Below are 19,811 nucleotides of genomic sequence, written 5' to 3'. Positions count from 1 at the left end.
TGAGAATTCCCCTATCTGGAGTTCCAGCATATTCTCCCTTCAGACCCTCAGGTACACGTTATCAAGAGTTGCTAGACATCTCCATTTACATGTCCCACGGGCACTTCAAACTCAGCATCTCCAAAGCAAAAGCACAGCATCTTTATCTTTCCCTCCCAGTTGCCCTCCCTTCCTGTATTCTCCTCTCTGTGAAGGCACCTCCACCTACATCACTGCCCAGTGCAGACACCAGAGAGTCATCATCAATCCTGTCTCTCCCCCATCCCCAAATCAAGGTAGACTCCAATTCCTGTGAGTTCTGCCTCCTAGATACTTCCTTGATTCTCTTCACTTCTTTGTGTCATCATGACTACTGACTTGGTCAACATCCACCAAATTTTGGAACAACTTTCTGTTTTCTCTGGGTCTCCTTACAAGATGCTGGCTTATCTGGTACTGCCCCATTCTCCATATTGCAGTGAAAGTGGTCTTTCTAAACTGTAAATCTGATTCAAGACACTCATACCTGCTTTAAAGTACACAAATGGCCTTCATAACCCTCAGGATAAAAATCCATTTTCCCTAGTGAGGCCAACAAGCTCTTCATGGCAACCCCTTTCCTGTCCAGCCTCATCTCTTGCTTTACTTTCTTTCTTTACTCTCTTTACTTTACTTTCTCATCACCGTCATTCTGAATTATTTTAGATTTTCCAAATGTGACATTCGCTCTTGTCTTTTCAGCCCCTGTGACTCCATTTCCTCTGCTTAAACTTCCCTCTCCCCACCTTTAACTAAGTTATATAGAGTAGCATTTAAGAATGATGTAAGGGAAACCCTACCAGAGGGGGTGAGATGGGGTGCTCCCTTGCTGCCTTCAACACGTGACTTGCACCCTCCCCAGAGTCTAGCTACTCAGGTAAGTCCTAAATAGGGATGCTAGGAGGAGTGAATAGGCCTAACCTCAGTCCCCCACTGCAATGGCCTGGAAACTGCTTTCCCGAGGGCTGGAGGGAGCTGAGCCAAGCTGACTCAGGACCTACCCAAGGGTTGGGACCCAGTAAGGACCTGGGTCCCCAGTGTGTGAGAGGCCAGGCACAAAAGTCAGGCATGAATGAGATGTGACTATTCTCCAAGCTACCTAGGTACTGATTATTCCATATAGTCTTATCTTCATAGACTATACATAGATTCCTAGGGAGCAAAGTACGTTTTTGTATGATTTATAACACATATTGGACAGTAGATGCTCAATAAAAATAAAACGTTGTCATCTTCTGAACACAAAAGTATTGATACACATGTGGTAGACATCCCCAGTTTATAACTGTGTAAAATTAAAGTCATGGGAATGAGTCACTTTCTGAGGGTCATAGACAGGATAAGGTCCTAGAGTACAGTCTTCCTTTCTTCTCTTCGTCCCTCCCTTCCTTCTCTGTCCTCAAAAATGGATAATTGAAAAGGAAATTTGTTAATCAGAATACCTACTGTTGTTTTAACTATAATTTAACTGTAATAACCACATTGTTTTATGTGGTAGTAAAATCGACAGCAGAATGTTATTTAAATGACCACAAATCTGAGTATCTGTGAATTGGGTTTTCTCTTTCACGAACTGACAGTGGGAAGTTCTGTTGTATCTGTCAAAAGTAGAGACACATTTTCCCCACGAAAAATTGTTTAAAGGAAAAATAATGTCCACAAGTTAAAATGTAAGTCCCTGAGGTCAGGGTCTTATTTTCTGTTGTTTCCCCAGCACCTGCATCTGGCACATTGGAGCACAGTAAGCCTTTACTGAATGATCTCTTTCTCTTTTGTTAAAAAAAAAAAAAAAAAAGAATGATGTAAGTGATGTAATGTACAAATGATAAATGTAATTGCTGTATGTTATATATCCAAGTTGTTAACAGAATAAATCCAAAAAGTTCTCATCACAAGAAAAAAAGTTTTATTTCTTCAATTTTATAGCTATATGAGATGATAGATGTTCACTAAACTTATCATGATAATCACTTTATGATGTAGGTAAATCAAATCATTATACAGTACACCTTAAACGTGTACAGTGTTGTATGTCAATTACATCTCAATAAAACTAGAAGAGGAAAAAAAAGAACGATGCAGTTTCAAAGCAACTTCTCCCCTTCCAAAGTTGAGCAGTTCACCTTGGAAAAGGTCAGTTCTAAGAGAAGAGGGCTGATAAATTGTTTCCTTGTGATCTCATCACGTTAACTCTGGTAGAAGTTAACTCTGTAGAAGGCTTTTAACTCAGCTTATTTAGGTCACTGGTTCTGGATACAGATACCGTCCATTTATTTCCTTTCTCACTTTAATTGAGGTAATGTGATAATTTGATATATGAATACATTGAGAAAGGACTGCCTGCATCAAGTTAATCATCACATCCTCCACCTCACACATTTACCCACTTACCCCCACCTTTTTTTGATGAGAACATTTAAAGTCTACTCCCTTAGCAAATTTAAATTGTACAATAAAAATGGTATCAACTATAATCACCATATTATACACGAGATCCTCAAGTCTTATTCTTCTTATAACTGAGTTTGTACCTTTTACCAGTCTCTCCCTATTTCCTCCCTCTCCACCCCCCAGCTCCTGGCAACCACTTTTATACTGTTTCTTTAAGTTCAACTTTTCTTTTTAGATTCCATGTGGAAGTGATACCGTGCAGTATTTGTCTTCCTCTGTCTGCTTCATTTTACTTTGCATAATGCCCTCTCGGGTCATGCAAGTGTCCCATGTCTCCAGGGAGGATCCTAGGCAGTCTCTAGATGTATGCTAGAGTTCAAGCTGACCCTCAGGCAGCATCTTTCAAAGCATGCAGATGGAAAGACTGGGCAATGGGTGGTTCTGCCTGCTCCCTTTGTGCTGAGCCCTGAGGTGATAATCATGCATCCATTAACAGCTGCTCCTTTGTTTGCTATAGTCGGTGGGAGTTATATTTTTTTTAATTGAAGTATAGTTGGTTAACAATGTTGTGTTGATTTCTGGTGTACAGCATAGTGATTCAGTCAGATTCTTTTCCATTATGGTTTATTATAGGATATTGAATATAGTTCCCTGTGCTATATAGGATAAACTTGTTTACTATACTATGCATAGATCTACAAATCTTGAACTCCCAATTTATCCCTCCCCACCCCTCCCCCCCGTAACCATAAGTTTCTTTTCTATGTCTCAGTCTGTTTCATAAATAAGTTCATTTATGTCATTTTTTTTTTAGATTCCACATATAAGTGATATCATATAGTGTCTTTCTTTCTCTTTCTGACATACTTCATTTAGTATGATCATCTCTAGGTCCATCCATGTTGCTGCAAATGGCATTATTTCATTCTTTTTTATGAATGAGTAGTATTCCATTGTATAAATATACCACAGCTTCTTTATCCAGTCATCTGTTGATGGACATGTAGGTTGCTTCCATGTCTTGGCTATTGTAAATGGTGCTGCCATGAACATTGGGATGCAGCAGTCTTTTAGAATTAGAGTTTCCTCTGGGTATATGCCTACGAGTGGGATTGCTGGATCATAGGGAAAGTCTATTTTTAGTTTTTTAAGAAGTCTCCATACCGTTTTCCATATTGGCTTCACCAAACTACATTCTCACCAGCAGTGTAAGAGGGTCTGAGGGAGTCACCTTCACTGGTAGTGACCAAGCCTCCGTGTCCTTCCACACCTGCTCAACAGGTGGTAGTATAACCCTGAATTACCTAGCTGATGCTGCTAAGTCACCTTAACTTGTTCTCAGTTCTCTCCTCAGAGGACCTGGATCATACAAAGCAAGCAACAGACACATATGAAGCAAATAACTCTCAACCACTGCCACGGGATATCTTATCCTCTCTCCCCAGCCAAAACATTCAGATCTGGAAATAAGTAATCAAACTCATTACCTTTTAATAGGACAAGTACAGTGGTTTGGATAAACATTTGGACATAACAGTTTATTTGGGACAACACAGACATGGTCAGAATTCCCACACATATGGAGAGAAATCAGTTTTCTAGTCTATAGATTCTACATCTGTGATATATTACTTTGATATTCCCATCTGGTTTCCATCATAATAAGCAAATGAATGTTGCTTATTTTGCATCCATGAGATCTGAAGTCCCAGAACACCAAAAATTAGCTTCACTTCCATCAGAATCTTACTTAATGTTACTTGAAGAAGGCATTTGATTGTGAGGCAATAGTCCATCTGTAGTTTGCAACTGGATGTTCATAAGCCCACTCTCTGTCACTAGATTCTTCTTCGTATGTTATTTGGCGTTTTTCCCTTGAGAACTCCTGGTTCTTGGTAGGTGGGTTCAGGATGCAGGCACACATTATGAAAATTAAATGTGAGATGGAAGTGACCCATAACACCAGCCAGAAACATGAATTACATGGAAATCTGGCTACCAGAACCTTATATGATGATCCAGATATCATACGGTTATTGCAAGGTGGAATTAAATCTTTTCCACACCAGTCTTGAGCACCATGCTTCTCAAAATGCAGCACAAGTTTGCAACACTGCTTCTCTGGCTCCTAGAGAACTTTCAGTCAATAAAATCTCACAGCCTGTCTTCCATGAATGGTTGTTAAATCAGTTCTCCCACATCCTGCACTTTTACCATTGATTTTTTTTAAAAATCTACCCTTTAACTTTATAGTTTTTCCCAAATACATTCTGTCTTACTAGTTTTAAGCACTTTTTCTGGCCCACTTATCTTTGATGACTTCACCAAGAAAAAGAATCACCACTCATTGATTCAGCCCTCCTTCTGAATATTTTACCTCAGGATGTTTACATCAGGCTAAATTGGGACATTCTGAACTGATGTTATACTGAATGCCTTTAACGGCTTTGCAGTCAGTTCCTAGGAATGGAGGGGTCATGGGGGAAAGGCAAGAGACGTAGGGTAAGAGATAAGAATAAAATTTTGGAAGATGAGTGAATTTTTAAAACATTGGAATCAAGAAATTCATTATAAATATGAAACACACAGCTGTAACTGGCATAGGGAGTGATTCAGTCTTCCACCCTGGCAGTCTTTTAACTTTGGCAGTGTGAATTGGACCTGAAAGACTTCGACTGCTTTGGGTTCTGATTTTCATTTAGTCTTACCAGCAAGAAAAATCACCCTGGAGCAAAGAGCATGCTGATTTTGTTAATTCCCCCAAATATGTCCCTTGTTTAAATCACTGCTGATTAAACATTCTTGACATCTTTCCTTTCTCAGTGTGCCATGACTCATCAGGTGATCCCAGTGGAAGGTAAAAGTTAAATCTGTTTCTTGAAAATGTTTACTGAAAGTGAGCAGTGGAAAAAACAATAGGAGATAAGATAGTGAATGCCCCTGGTGGGCTGTGTATCTTTTAACTGTTGATAATTTTCGAAAAAAATGGAATAGTAGCTGTCAGGAAGCATCACCAGGAGCTGAGTCAGACCAAAGATGTGAGCTACTGCAAGCCTGAGCTTCTGCTGCCAAACAAGCATTTCCTCGGGGTTGGGTGGGTGGGGTGTTGATTGTGCTGCTACTATAGAAGGCCACTTAGAGGTCGTAAATTCGGCAGTGATCATGGGTTTTCTCTTTGCCTTACCGGACATGGTGTTCAAATTCACTCCAATATTTGATTCTCTACTTCCATAATAGCTTGAATTTTAAGATAGTAAAGTTACTTGCCATGAAGAAACCAGGCATGTGTAGAATGTGAACTGCAAGTTCATTTATACTGTACTATGCTACTTTTAGCATAAAAAAAGTTAGACTTTCTGTTCCACATGTGACAAGAACAGGAAGAGGATGACTACCACAGCAAATTACTTCCTCCCACCTACCTAATAATCCGTCAGACTCTGTCAGTTGTGTTCAGGGAGGAAGTCATCGTATTCAGTGTAACACAATAGAAAAAGCCCTGCTCTGGAAGTTAAGAAAACAGGTTTTCTATTCTTGACTCTGCCCACAAACTGTGTGACCTTGGATAAGTTGTTTAAATTCTTTGATCTTTTTTTTAATTGAAGTATACTCAGTTTACAATGTTGTGTCAATTTCTGGTGTACAGCATAATGTTTCAGTCATCCATATACCTACATATATTCCTTTTTATATTCTTTTTCTTTATAGGTTACTACACGGTATTGACTATAGTTCCCTGTGCTATACAGTAGAAACTTGTTGTTTGTCCATTTTATATATAGTAGTTAGTATCTGCAAATTCCAAACTCCCAATTTATCCCTCCACTCTCCCTTCCCCTCTCTCTGGTAACCATAAGTTTATTTTCTATGTCTGTGAGTCTGTTTCTGTTTTGTAAATAAGTTCATTTGTGTTATTTTTTAAGATTCTACATATAAGTGATATCATATGGTATTTTTCTTTCTCTTTCTGTCTTCACTCCATATGACGAACTCCAGGTCCATCCATGTTGCTGCAAATGGCATTATTTTATATTTTTTATGGCTGTAAACTCTCTGATCTTTACTTTCTCATCTCTGTAGACACTGGACTAGAATAGGCTCTTGGGTTCAAGTATTCCATGACTTCCCCAACCCTAGCAAGAATATCTTCCTGGAATGTTCCTAGGACTTATATGTGTACGTCACTCAGTATAGTCTGGGACATTAGTTTAATTTAATTATCACTTGGAAAATAATCTGAAGAAAAGATCAGATATCAAATCATATATTTTTCTTCTGCCAAGAAAGATCCTGTTTTAGGGATTTGGCTTTACAGCTTCAGGGATCATTTTTTAAAAATACATTTAGATAGATGATACATTAGTGTAATGTATCAGAACTGCTGTTTTGGGATCTGGGGATGGGGTAGGTTTAAGTGCTATTAGCCATAGACTCAATACATTCATACATATGAGGTCTTGCACTGACTCTTCTCTGGGATTCAGGCCAGTCATCTCCGATCTTTGTATCTGAACGTCTTTGTTTCTATCCGGGAGTTATTCATTTATTTAAGCTTGCTTCAGGAAACTGTGAAGCACAATCATCTGGGAGCACATGCTTATAGGACAATGGCAGAAGAATGTTAAAAATTTAAAAGTAAGTTAAAAAAACCAAGAAGTTGCTTCCTTTAGGCTTCGTTATTGACAATGTAAGTGCCTCGTGATTTGGAGAACTCTAACATCATCTCAAGGTTGTCATGGCAACAGCTACTGCTATTACCAGCCTACCTGGAAGAATCCAAATGTAATAATTGAAAAGTCTTCCTCTTGACTATGACTTATGAAGTGGCAATATTTTCCTCCTCTGGTCTATGTACCTTTCCCATTTCATACTTTCTGCTGCATCAAAGGCCATTTCTTGCTCTGTGTTTCTTTTCTGCAGAGCTACATGGTTCCACTGGCAAATAGTCTGGAATAATACTCTTTTTCTTCCTTGGCAGATCTAGAAGGGATATGAACTGCAGGGGAAATAGGGTTTGAGTCATGACAACTATTTGCTTGTGGAGAATCAGAAGGAAGACGTTGTCTTTTTCTTCAATTAGGAGTAGATAATGGAGGCCTATGGAGTTACTCTCATGTAAGTCAACAGTAACTGTTCGAGTGACTCAGCTAAAATTTGGTCTTCTTATTTCATGGCAGAGAAAGAAATGATGATTGGGGTTAAGTAAGTGGTTACATAAGTTTAGCATACTGTATTTTCATGTATCCATTGTATACTGTTTCTTTTTCTTTTTTCTTTTTAATAAGTTCTGGTGACTTCCAGGTCAGGATGGTGAATGGAACTATTGCTAAACTCCCATCTTCAGCTCCTATGTAAATTCTACACAAAATAGATTTTATACATTGAAAAGCACATGGCCACACTTAAAAATAAGAAGGGGAAATATGTGATCCAGAAACCAACATAGTACCATAAAAATGGCAAAACAAAACAAAATCAAACAGAAACGTAGAGCTGGAGTCAAGGACCTGGCATAATCTAACAGGAATTCCAAAAGGAGGACTAGAGAAGATGGACTCAAAGCAGTGTGACAAGAGAGAATGCCCAGAATTTCTCAGAATGAAAGACAAGGGTCCTCAGGCTAATAAAGTCCTCCAAGTGTCAAATGGGGTAAATAGATCTTTAAAAATTAACATCTAGATCCATTAGAGTAAAACTGCAGGATATTAAGATAAAGAGAAAAATCCTACAAAAGAAAAATAAAAATTAGACTAACTCTAGACTTTTCTCACTCTAGGGAGAAGGAATGCCTAAGGAAATAGATTGCTATCTGTAAGCTTTCTGAAGAAAAAATAACTGTTTTGTAATTTTGCAGCTAGTCAAGCTATATTTTAAAGCATACATACACCTCTAAAACAAAGATTATCATTAGGAGAACTTTGAAGGTCTATTTTTCAACTGACTAGCTAATTAAATTTATGGTGATATGCAAGAATCAAAAGTGGGCAAAGAATCAGGAAACCATAATGGAAAATGCAAATCAATGTTGTCTGTAAATAAAAACAAAATCATATTTTTATTTTTAGTAAAAAGATGTATCTAAAATTTTAGGCAAAAATTGTATAGGAGTTGGGGAAAAGTTTGAAGAAAAATGAAGTGTGCTAAGATTCTTATCTTCTTCAGAAGGAGGAGAGAGATGCTGATTAACTTTGGACTGTAAGAAAGTGTAAATATATATGTGAGTGTTAACATTTTCAAGGGTCAACAGAGGAAGGAAGGAAACTTCATATCCAAGTAAGTAGAGGGGAAAGGAGAAACAAAATCTTAATCAGTTAAAGAGACAAGAAAAGAAAACAAGAAAAAATAAGCAAACAAAAATGATAGATTAAAAACCCCAAATAATATGGCAGACACAAGAACAAATATATCAGTAATCATAGAATGTTTAAGGCATCAAATTTATCTTCTAAAAGATAGAGATTCTCAGAGTTAATACATTCATCTATGTACTCTTCCCAGAATTATCCAAAATAGATAAAATTGATAAAAGTGGATAAGAAAATACATATTTTGATGAATGCCAAAAATCTGATATATCAATACCTAAATCATAGTATAGCTTGGTGAACAACATTGAAAGCGTCAAAGAAAAAATACTTAATACCAGTAAAAAGAAGTAATTCTCCCAAACAACAAAAAATATGTTCTAGAATGTATTCTTCCTATCTACACTGTGATCTCAAACTTAGCTATGTAATTTAATTTGTTAGATATTTTAAAACTTCAATTTAAAAAAGCATTTTAATGCTGGAGAGGCTATGGAGAAAAGGGAACCCTCCTACACTGCTGGTGAGAATGCAGTTTGGTGCAGCCACTGTGGAAAACAGTATGGAGATTCCTCAAAAGACTAGGAATAGACTTACCATATGACCCAGGAATCCTGCTCCTGGGCATATATCCAGAAGGAACCCTACTTTAAAATGACACCTGCACCCTAGTGTTCATAGCAGCACTATTTACAATAGCCAAGACATGGAAACAGCCTAAATGTCCATCAACAGCTGACTGGATAAAGAAGATGGGGTATATTTATACAATGGAATACTATTCAGACATAAAACCCAACAACATAATGCCATTTGCAGCAACATGGATGTCCCTAGAGAATATCATTCTAAGTGAAGTAAGCCAGAAAGAGAAAGAAAAATACCATGTGAGATGGCTCATACGCAGAATCTTAAAAAAAAAACAAAACGTAAATACAAAACAGAAACAGACTCATAGACATAGAATACAAACTTGTGGTTGCCAGGGGGACGGGAGGTGGGAAGCGACAGACTGGCATTTCAAAATGTAGAACAGAAAACAAAATTGTACTGTGTAGCCCAGGGAAATATATACAGGATCTTGTGGTGGCTCACAGAGAGAAAATGTGACAATGAATGTATGTATGTGCATGTATAACTGAAAAATTGTGCTCTATACTGGAATTTGACCCAACATTGTAAAATGACAATAACTCAATAAAAGATGTTTAAAAAATAAATAAAAAAGCATTTTAAGAACAATGACAGTTTTTTACTGATTGTAATTAAAATACACAACTCATTTCTTAACACAATGCCTATACTTTTCAATGAAATCAAATAGAAAAGGTATTACCTGAGAAACCCTTCACACTTTGATCACATTCTCTGTAGAGTTTGCATTCCTGATTCACTATTGGGATCAATGAGTTATGTATGTTATAAATAAAGTTTAGGAATGTTCCTCTTGCCTGCATAGTTCTGAAATAGAAGTATTTAAATAGTAGCTCTGTTTTTATATGTAGGTGTCTCCTGCCCTTTATCCTGTTTGTTTCTTCCTCTCAGTTGAGGACATTAGAGTCACCTTTAATAATGATTTTGTTCAAATATTAAATTTTTTTATTAATGCTTATATGTGATTAACAAATTATTGCTCAATCTCATGTTTAAAAATCTAAATAAAACATTCAAGATTAGGAGTTTGGGATTAACAGATACACATTACTATATATAAAATAGATAAACAACAAGGACCAATGGTATAGCACAGAGAACTGTATTCAATTTCTTTTTAAAAAATATTTATTTATTTATTTATTATTATATTATTTAATTATCTTTTTGGGGGGTGATTAGGTTTATTTATTTTTAGAGGAGGTGCTGGGGACTGAATCAAGGACCTTGTGCTTGCTAAGCATGTGCTCTACCACTTGAGCTATACCCTCCTCCCATATATTCAATTTCTTGTAATGAGCTATAATGGAAAAGAAACTGAAAAAATATGTGTGTATAACTGAATTGCTTTGCTGTACACCTGATACTACATTGTAAATCGACTATACTTCAATAAAAAATAAGAATAAAAAAACTCCCAAAGTTTATCTTTTCCCCTATAATTAAAATACAGAAAAAATCAAAGTGATTGATATATAATTACAAATAGAAGGAAGCCCAAAAGTCAAGACAAATTAAACTGTTTATATCATTTGAATAATTTAAAAAGCACCCCTGATGTAAGCAGAATTATTGACTGAAATGTAAATTAATTTTTGTGTTATTTGTTGCCTCGATTGAGACGAGGATTGGAAAGAAAAAAAAATCCCTTGAGGAACATATCTATGTAAGCAGTTTGTAATTGTTTGGAGTCAGTATATGGTTTTGGATCAAATATTGTTTTACGGCTGTTGTGGTTCTAGTAGGTTGCTGGGCTAGGAGAATGATTTTCTCTTGATATTATGCCCTCCTGTGTTAATCAAGGCATCCTGACTCCTGAGATTAATGCTGTACAGCAAAAAATTTACTCTATAGCTTAATACAAAGCAGGGGAATGCTCATTTATTGTGATGCCCTTAACACACCGTGTAAAGAAAACATGCCTTTTAACGACAAATATCCTTCCCCAGTGCCCATTTCTTGTCAGCAGACACAGTTTAATCTTTGAGAAGCAGATGGACACATCTTTTGGCTGAAAATACAGAGAGCAGTTTTACACCAAACACTTCAAGAGGGAAATTAGGAACCGTTGCAAACACTCTAGCGCTTAGTTTCGGAAACCCTTTTACACTCGGACAAAAACTGGCTTCATGCCGGCTCCCAAATTCCCCCTTTGGAGTGCCATCTCTTGAGAGGGTTTTCATAATTGTCTTTACTGCTTGGATCAACACCAGGCAGATTGAGTGAAAACAGCTCTTCAAATCCATTTTTAATCTTTCAAACAAGCAAATTAGTTGTGAATTATTTATCAAGAACATCCAGGTGGGCGCTAATACAGTTAAATCAGCTTTCTGCATTCCTGTAACCTAGAGTTTTTGAGCCTTGGAAATACTGCTGTCACCACTATTTCTTTTCTTTTACCAATTTTAACTTCTTTTCTAAAAATAGTTTGATACGCCATCAGCGTACTGAAAGATATTTGCTGCTTTGTCCTGAAGTGACATAGTCAAATCACTACAAAAAAATCAAATAGTACCTGGACTAACAAATATTTGGGATTTACAAAGCTATCTAAAGAAGGAATTGGGGCGGGAAAAAAATTGAAGGAAGAACTTTTGAATTGAAGAAGAATTTTTTTTTTAAAGGATAATTACACTTTTTGGACTAAGAAAGACGAATGTGGAGTATTTATTGTACTAATCCTCACACACCTCTCAGTGAACTTGTTTTAAAGAACAAGCCAACAAAAATTCCTTGATTTGCAACTTTATGAAGTCAGCATGTATTCTCTTTCCATCGATCACCTAAATGTTTAGTCAACCCAAATATTGTCATTTTGTTTCATAGTGTGTAGGCTTAGAGATAACATCAAGCCTTGTATTACTCTTACTTCTAATACACAGTCAAATTTCCTGGCTGCTTCACAACCTGAAAGTTATAAAGTCCTGGACAAAAACCGTAGAATTAACTCAAGCAAAACTGAGGCATGCTTGGGGGAAAAAAACAAGCAGCGAATATGCTATTAGCAATGAGAGTAATATTATTTGTGTAGTTAGACAATTACAATGCTGTTAAATCAGATAATTTTTTAAAGATGGTCATAAACTTTAAGTTTTTTAAATGAGTTGCATGAGTTTTAAAGAGTTGCAAAAGCTAACACTTATTGAACACTTATTATATATCCAGTTAATTCTCATAAAAATCCAAAGGGTTAAGAGCTAGTAATATCCCTATTAATTGAGGAGGAAACCAAAATAACAGAGAGACTAAATAGCTTGTTCAAACTTCTGTAGCTGACACGCGGGGCCAGGGAAGGACTTGAACACAGCCCTTCTGCTTTCAGAGCCCTGCATTTTAACTATTTGATATTGGGCCTCTCTTCCATTCACTATGCCTAATATTACTAAAATGATCATTGTAAAGCATTGGGATAACCCTTTACCAAAATAGCAACATGTTTACAGTGTCTTGTACAAAATTTATACAAAACATTTGAACTTTTGCAAGGCTGGTGAACATAGCAAAACTGATGACTATGTCTTCTTATAGTATTCTTTTCTGACATGTGTGCTGTCTGCTCAAGCTGGTGTTAAGTAATATGTGGGAAGGATGCCAAAAAGTAGAAGACAGAGAATAAGTCAAGGATGTGCATCAAAAATATCATGCATTTTGAGTCTGAGAAAAACAACATTAAACTTAAAATACATAAAAGAGTAAAAAAAAAAGTTTAGCATCAATGATGTGCTGCATACTTTCATAATAACTCTATGATATAAGTATTATATCCCTTTTGTAATTCGAGGGACTGGAAGTAAACTAATGTAGAGACAGAATTCAAACCCAAGTCTTCTCTTGCCAAATCCTTTGCTCTGTCTTCTACTGTTCATCTACTCTAGGGCCATGAAATGCAACGGTAAAGACAAGTTCTGGAGTCGGTCCAAATCCTTGATTTCCAAATTATGACACCTCTGCTTATTTGCTGTATAATCTTGAGAAAATGAGTGTTGCTTTCTGCAGCCTAATTTCTTTACTTGTAAAATGGGAATGACCATGACCCATAGGAGTTGTTCCGAGGACTAATGAGCTGACACACACAGAAGTGTAGAGAAGAATGTCTGCTGGGCACATTGTGAAGGTTCAGTAAACTTTTAAAATATAAACATTGTTCTTGTTTTTATTATTTTGAGCTGTTGCAACAGTGGTGCCTTTGGAACAAGGCAAATATATTCACTTTCACACTTCTTTTCAGCATTGCTGAAACACTGGAGGTCTTTGCCAGAGCCATAAAGCAAGAAAAAGGAAAAAAAAATACAAATCTTTCGAATTGGAAAGGAAGAAGTACAATGATCTTTACTGATATGGTAGCAAATGTTGAAAATCCCACAGAATTGATAGAAACAACCAGAGGTGATAAACGAATATTATATAATCATGGATACAAGGTCAAGAAGTAAAAATCCATTGTATTTTTCACACTAGCAACAAAAACTAGGAATAGAAAATATGAGTTATAAGAGCTTCAAAAGACATGAGATATTTGTGAATAAACTGAACAGTATCTGTGAAGACCTTGTACACTGAAAAATACAAAAACTTTGCAAGAAAAAAATTAAACAGAACAAAATAAATGAAGAAATATACTATGTATTTGAATCAGAAGACTCAATATTGTTCAAAAATAAGTTTCCCCCAAGTTGATCAAAGCAATTGCAATTAAAATCCAAGCAGACTTTGACATAGAAGTTGACAAGCTGATGTTAAAATTTATATGGAAATGCAGAGAACCTGGAAGAGTCAAAACAATTTTGAAAAAATAAGAAAGAAAGAATGGCTTAATTACATGATCTCAAGACTTGTAAAGCTATACTAATCAAGACAGTGTGGGAGAGGCATGATCATAGACATATAGATGTACAGAAAAGAATTAAGAATCCTGAAATAGGCTGACACATGTATGTTCAATTGATTTTCAACTACTATGTTAAGATAACTCATTGAGGGAAAGGGTAATTTTTTCCCAAGAAATGCTGTTAGAATAATTAGATATCCTTACTAAAAAAATACACTTTGACCCATACTTCACACCACACTAAAAAGTTAACTTAAAATAAATCATATGAGAAAAATTTTGTGATTTTTGGGCAGAAAAGATTTCTTAGAAGAAGCAATAATCATTTAAAAATTGAGAAACTGGACTTTATAAAAATGTAAAACTTCCAGTGTTCAAAAGACATCTCGAAAAAAATGAAAAAATTACACACTATTATATATAAAACAGATAAACAACAAGGATCTGCTGTATAGTTCAGGGGACTATATTGCATATCTTGTAATAACCTGTAATGGAAAAGAATCTGAAAAAGAATAGAGATATATAACTGAATCACTTTGCTGTTCACCTGCAACATTGTAAATCAACTATACTTCGATAAAAAATAAAAAACAAATAAATGAATAAATAAGGAATCATATCCCCATTCCAAAAAAATGAAGAGAGAAGCTATTTACTGAGAGAAAATATTCACAACCCATATATCTGATAAAAAACTTGTGTATAGAATATATAAAGAACTCTGACACCACAATAATGAGAAGACAAAGAACTTAGTGAAAATAAGGTTTTAAAAAGTTTGAACACTTCATCAAAGGATATATACAAATGGCTAATAAACACATGAAGAGACGTTCAACACAATTAGTCGTGAAAGAACTGAAAATTAAAATGACAATGAGATACTCCTACAAACTTAAAATGACAGTGTGATGACTACAGTTAAAAAGACTGACTACATCAAGTGTTGGCAAGTATGCAGAACATCCAGAACTCTCATATATTCATGGTGGGAATGGAAAATGCTATGACCATTTGGAAAAGCACTTTTCAGTTTCTTACAAAGTTAAACATACCTTTACCACACAACCTAGCAATTCCACTCTTAGATATTTTTCCCAAGATAAATGAACACATATGTTCACAAAAATGTGTTCATGAGTGTTCACAGCAATTATTCATAATAGGCCCATATTGGAAATAGTACAAATGTTCAGTTGATGAATGGATGAACAAGTTCATGTATTATACAATATAGTACTTTTCAACAATTAAACAGAATTAATTACTGATATCTCTATAAGATAGAAGTTTTTAGATGAAGCTAGACACAAAAAGTTCATAGTGTATTATTTCATATTTTCATATTTTATATGAAATCCATACATAGTGGGATGTACACCTGAAACTAACACTGTAAATCAACCATACTTTATTAAAAAATAAAAGTAAAAAAAATCTTGCATGTACCTCTGTAAAATTTATTATATTGTTGATATTTACTATTTATAAGCCTGTTTTACCTGTAAGACTTTGAGTAAATCAAAGGCACTTAACGAGATGAAGCCTGGCACGTAATAGGAGTTCACTCTATGTTTCGCTTATACAACGTAACAAACTACGTTTTACTGAGACTATCCCAGGTACCCGACTCTACGCTAGACTGTAGATTACAGAGATAAACGAGATAAAAAAAAAAATTCCATACCCTCATAAAGCTCAATTTTTGTCAGGAAGACAGACATTAAATAAGTAAAGATGTGAATAAATAAGATCATTACAGCCTGTGATAAGTTTTATGATGGAAATAAAACAGATAAGGGGATAAAGAGTAACAGGGGAGGCAACTTTAGATAGGATGGCAAGGGAAGGTCTTTTTAAGTAGGTGGACTTCAAGCTGTCAATGGAAGGATGAGAATGAATTAGTCATACAAAGAGCATGGAGAAGAGTATCCTGGGCAGAAAGAAAAGTGTGTGCCCTCAACAAATGTATGCTTTATAGATGAATTAATAGTATACATTGGTTAATAATATTTCAATGTACTTTGCAATCTACCTTGCAAGTTTTGGGATATTTCCCTTTCTGATGCTTTTCTCCACTTACCAAGCAAGTGAAAATATAAAATTCAGAGTGCATTTTCCTTCTTTAAGAAACTGTATTATGCATCTGTCATTTATACACATAAATTCATAACCAGGCAAGCAGCCCTTGGCAGCCTTATTAAATTGTATACATGTGAGTTATGAATGAGTTTGTTTACTAGGTCCAAGAATTACACATATCCCCTGGGCTAAGATATTCTCAGGGAGTCTCTGCCAACTCCACAAAATTATAGTCTTATGTGAATCCCACAAGGAGGGGAAAGGGATTATCTTATCATCCCTCTACTTTCCCCCTAGCATAGAGTAAGCAGTTCCTGCTAGAGCAGAGAAGAAAATTGATCAAAATAACACTCATACCTCACAGATTTTTTTTCTCCCTCAGAAGCTCAGAACTATATTCAAAATGGAAGTGTATAGGTCACATTGAGAAGCTGAATAAATAAAAAAGTTGAGGGGCTCGTAATGAGAGATACATTAAGTAATACCTGTCTCTTGATCTCTGCCTATTGTGATTGGTTACATGTAAGTAGTTCGACTGGACATGGATGTCTGGCCAGCTGAGTCTAGAGTCTATCTTCTACAGTGTATCAGCTTCCCAGAGCAGACTAGGGAAAAAGAGCATCTCTATGGTGATGATATAAGCCAAAATTATATAGTACAGTTTCAGAGAAAGGGCTGAAGGAAAATTGCAGGTAATTAATGGGAGCTCCCCCAGACATCACCCTCTGATTCTGAATTCAAGATGGAGGCAGGTTTATGAGCTATGTATTTATCACCTTTCTGAAGCATGTATGAAAAATCTACTCATTAGCTGAATGCATCTTTCCCACTTGAGTGCAAGCTCCTATACAAATAAAATTTCAAGAGAGTCCCCTGCTTCCCTGCAAAAAACCTGGCAGTATCTGATGCAATGGAAATGTTTATGCCAGTTATAAAATTTTGGTTTTTGAAGTGAAAAAAAAAAGTGAATGAAGGGCCACAAATGGCAAAATATCCTTTCTTATGGGTGAGTTGTATTCCAATATGTATGTATGCTGCATCTTCTTTATCCATTCGTCTATTGGTGTGCACTTAGGATGCTTCCATATCTTGGCAATTATCAGTAATGTTGCTGTTAATAGCGGGGTGTATGTATCTTTTTGAATTAATTCTTATTTTGTGGTTGGCTTTATTCCTTTGATAACTATGTAAGTTCAAAAAGCTAAAGCTCCAAACATTCTTAGAAACAATGAACCATACATATACGTACATTTTTTAAAAATATGCAGTGTATTGTGTATATGTATTTACATGCAATGCGTTGTATATGTGTAGTCAAATTGTAACAATTCTACCTAATAAAGTTGAAAATGAAAAAACAAACAGAACCCAGTAATAAAAAATGAACTACTCCTTAATATCTTCAAATGTCTTTGCCACTGTTCATATTTCTGATTTTATTTTACACTGTCTCATTTTTTAAATTGAAGTATAGTTGATTATAGTGTTGTGTTAATTTCAGGTATACAGCAAAGTGGTTCAGTTTATATATATATATTATATATATATATTATATATATATATAATATATATATATTCTTTTTCAGAGTCTTTTCCATTATAGATTATTACAAGATATTGAATGTAGTTCCCTGTGCTCTATGGTAGGTCCTTGAAAAAATCCTGGTAATTTTTTTAAAGTTACCCTACTTCCTGAAAAATCCACTATTAGAACTTAATTTCTTTAGATAAAAGCGCCAATCCTTGTTAACATGAAAATAACCCTAGTAAATGAGTTTTGGATCTTTTCTTGAAAGCAATTTTTCATAACAGGGAGATTGAGAGTGTGAAAGCACTGAGCATTTAAGATGGTCGAAAAATAGATAAAAGACATCAAATGATGAGCTTTAATCACCACAGGTAAATTTCTCCTACCTCAAAATTTTCTTAGTGGTAAGTTTTGTCTCTAGGTGTTGGTTTAGGTTTTGAGCAACTTGGCAAACTCAGTGTATGAGATAGAATGTTTCAGAGCATACACAGAACACCTCCAAGTGATGATGACTTAAAGAAGTTAACTGATGTTTATGCAAAAGGAGTTTCATACTCAAGCTTCTGTGGTGGCTACTCAGAATCATCAAGAACCAGCCATTCATAGTTTTCTGATTAGTTATTAAAGATACACAAATTTCCTTTATGGACCAAGATGGTTACAAGAGCTCCAGTCATTCCATTTGGCTTCTAAGCAGCAGAATGAGGGGAAGGAATAAACTAGGGAGAATCCCAGAAGTCCAACACATTACTGTTTACAACTTTATGAGCAGCACTTGGCCAAATACACACACCTAGAATCAAGGGAGAATGAAAACTGTGTGTCTTAGCGAGGTGCATCTTTAATCAGTGTTCTGTTACTGAGAAGAGAAGGGAATTTGTGTATTGGAGAAGGCAACTAGCAGATGTCACCACTTTTAGAGAATATGAAAATCCTTAAGCTACAAAATACCTGTACATTTCAGATAAAATTTCAGATAAATAATACATTTACTCAAAAGTCACTTCTGAGACTTCTCTTTCCATCCAAGATGGAATAACAGGAACCAGATTTCTCCTCCCACCCAAAACAACCAAAAAATAATACAGACAAAATATATGAACATTGAGGACATTAAGCAATGAAGGACAGCCGTCCCTAAGAGACAGAATAGAAATGAGGTGAGCCCTATAATTGCCCCAAATTATTGCTTTGTGTTTCCAGGTCATAGCACCAGGAGGATAACCCAGACAAACCCTGGTGGACACCCACAGTTGAGGAGGTGAAGCTGAGAGTCTGAGTAGACCTAGATAAGACTGGTGTACTAGAGATGAGAGAGCTTCAGAGGGAGGGAACTCTGAACATCTGCAGAATCCCCCTGAAGCACTCAGGGGAGTACTCATCAGTTCATCAATGTGAAGGCATCATCCAAGGTTAGGATGAAAATCAAATAAAAGCACTAGAGAACAGTGTCTGGTACTCACAAAGTGCTGGCAGTTGTGCCTAGTCCCACCAGACAGAGTGGGAAAAACCATAATCCACAGGGTATGGGTCAACCTCAGGAAGTTGCCTCAGTAGTTGAGAGTAATTCCATTGAGCACTCCTCTGGACCTGAGAAATAAATCATAAAAGGATCAAATTGTTTGTATCTTTGTCTCAAAATTCATTGGCTCCCAGAACAAATCTCAAAAATATTTAATAGAAAATGAAAGCGTGTGCTATACACCAGAAATTGACACAACATTGTAAACTGACTATAACTCAAAAAAATTTTTTAAAAAAGAATATGAAAGCAGATGCCTAATAAGGTAAAGTTTCAATATCTGTCATCTAATCAACTAATGAGTGAGTTTAGCAAGGTTGCACAGGATAATAAATGTGAAAATAAATTGTATTTCTCTATAATTGTACACCATCAGTGTACAACCAGAAGTTGAAATTAAAACACCATTTTGAATAAAGTCAAAATGTGAAATACTTAGGGATAAATCTGTAAAAACATGTGAAAGACCTGTGTGCTGAA

At 35.7% G+C, this 19,811-nt stretch overlaps 1 long non-coding RNA gene across 1 annotated transcript in view; it reads right to left on the bottom strand.

Moving 5' to 3' along the window:
* The window catches only part of LOC116156286 (uncharacterized), a 37,271-nt gene extending 17,883 nt beyond the window's left edge, over positions 1-19,388 (bottom strand). Inside the window, exon 1 of the long non-coding RNA XR_010383052.1 lies at positions 19,273-19,388. This is a non-coding gene — a long non-coding RNA (uncharacterized LOC116156286). The remainder of the gene's footprint in view (positions 1-19,272) is intronic.
* Between the last annotated feature and the right edge of the window lie 423 nt (positions 19,389-19,811).

This window comes from Camelus dromedarius, chromosome 11 (genome assembly GCF_036321535.1).
Source record: "Camelus dromedarius isolate mCamDro1 chromosome 11, mCamDro1.pat, whole genome shotgun sequence".
NCBI classification, from domain to species: Eukaryota; Metazoa; Chordata; class Mammalia; order Artiodactyla; family Camelidae; genus Camelus; species Camelus dromedarius.
This window is presented reverse-complemented; position numbering and strand designations above follow the sequence as displayed.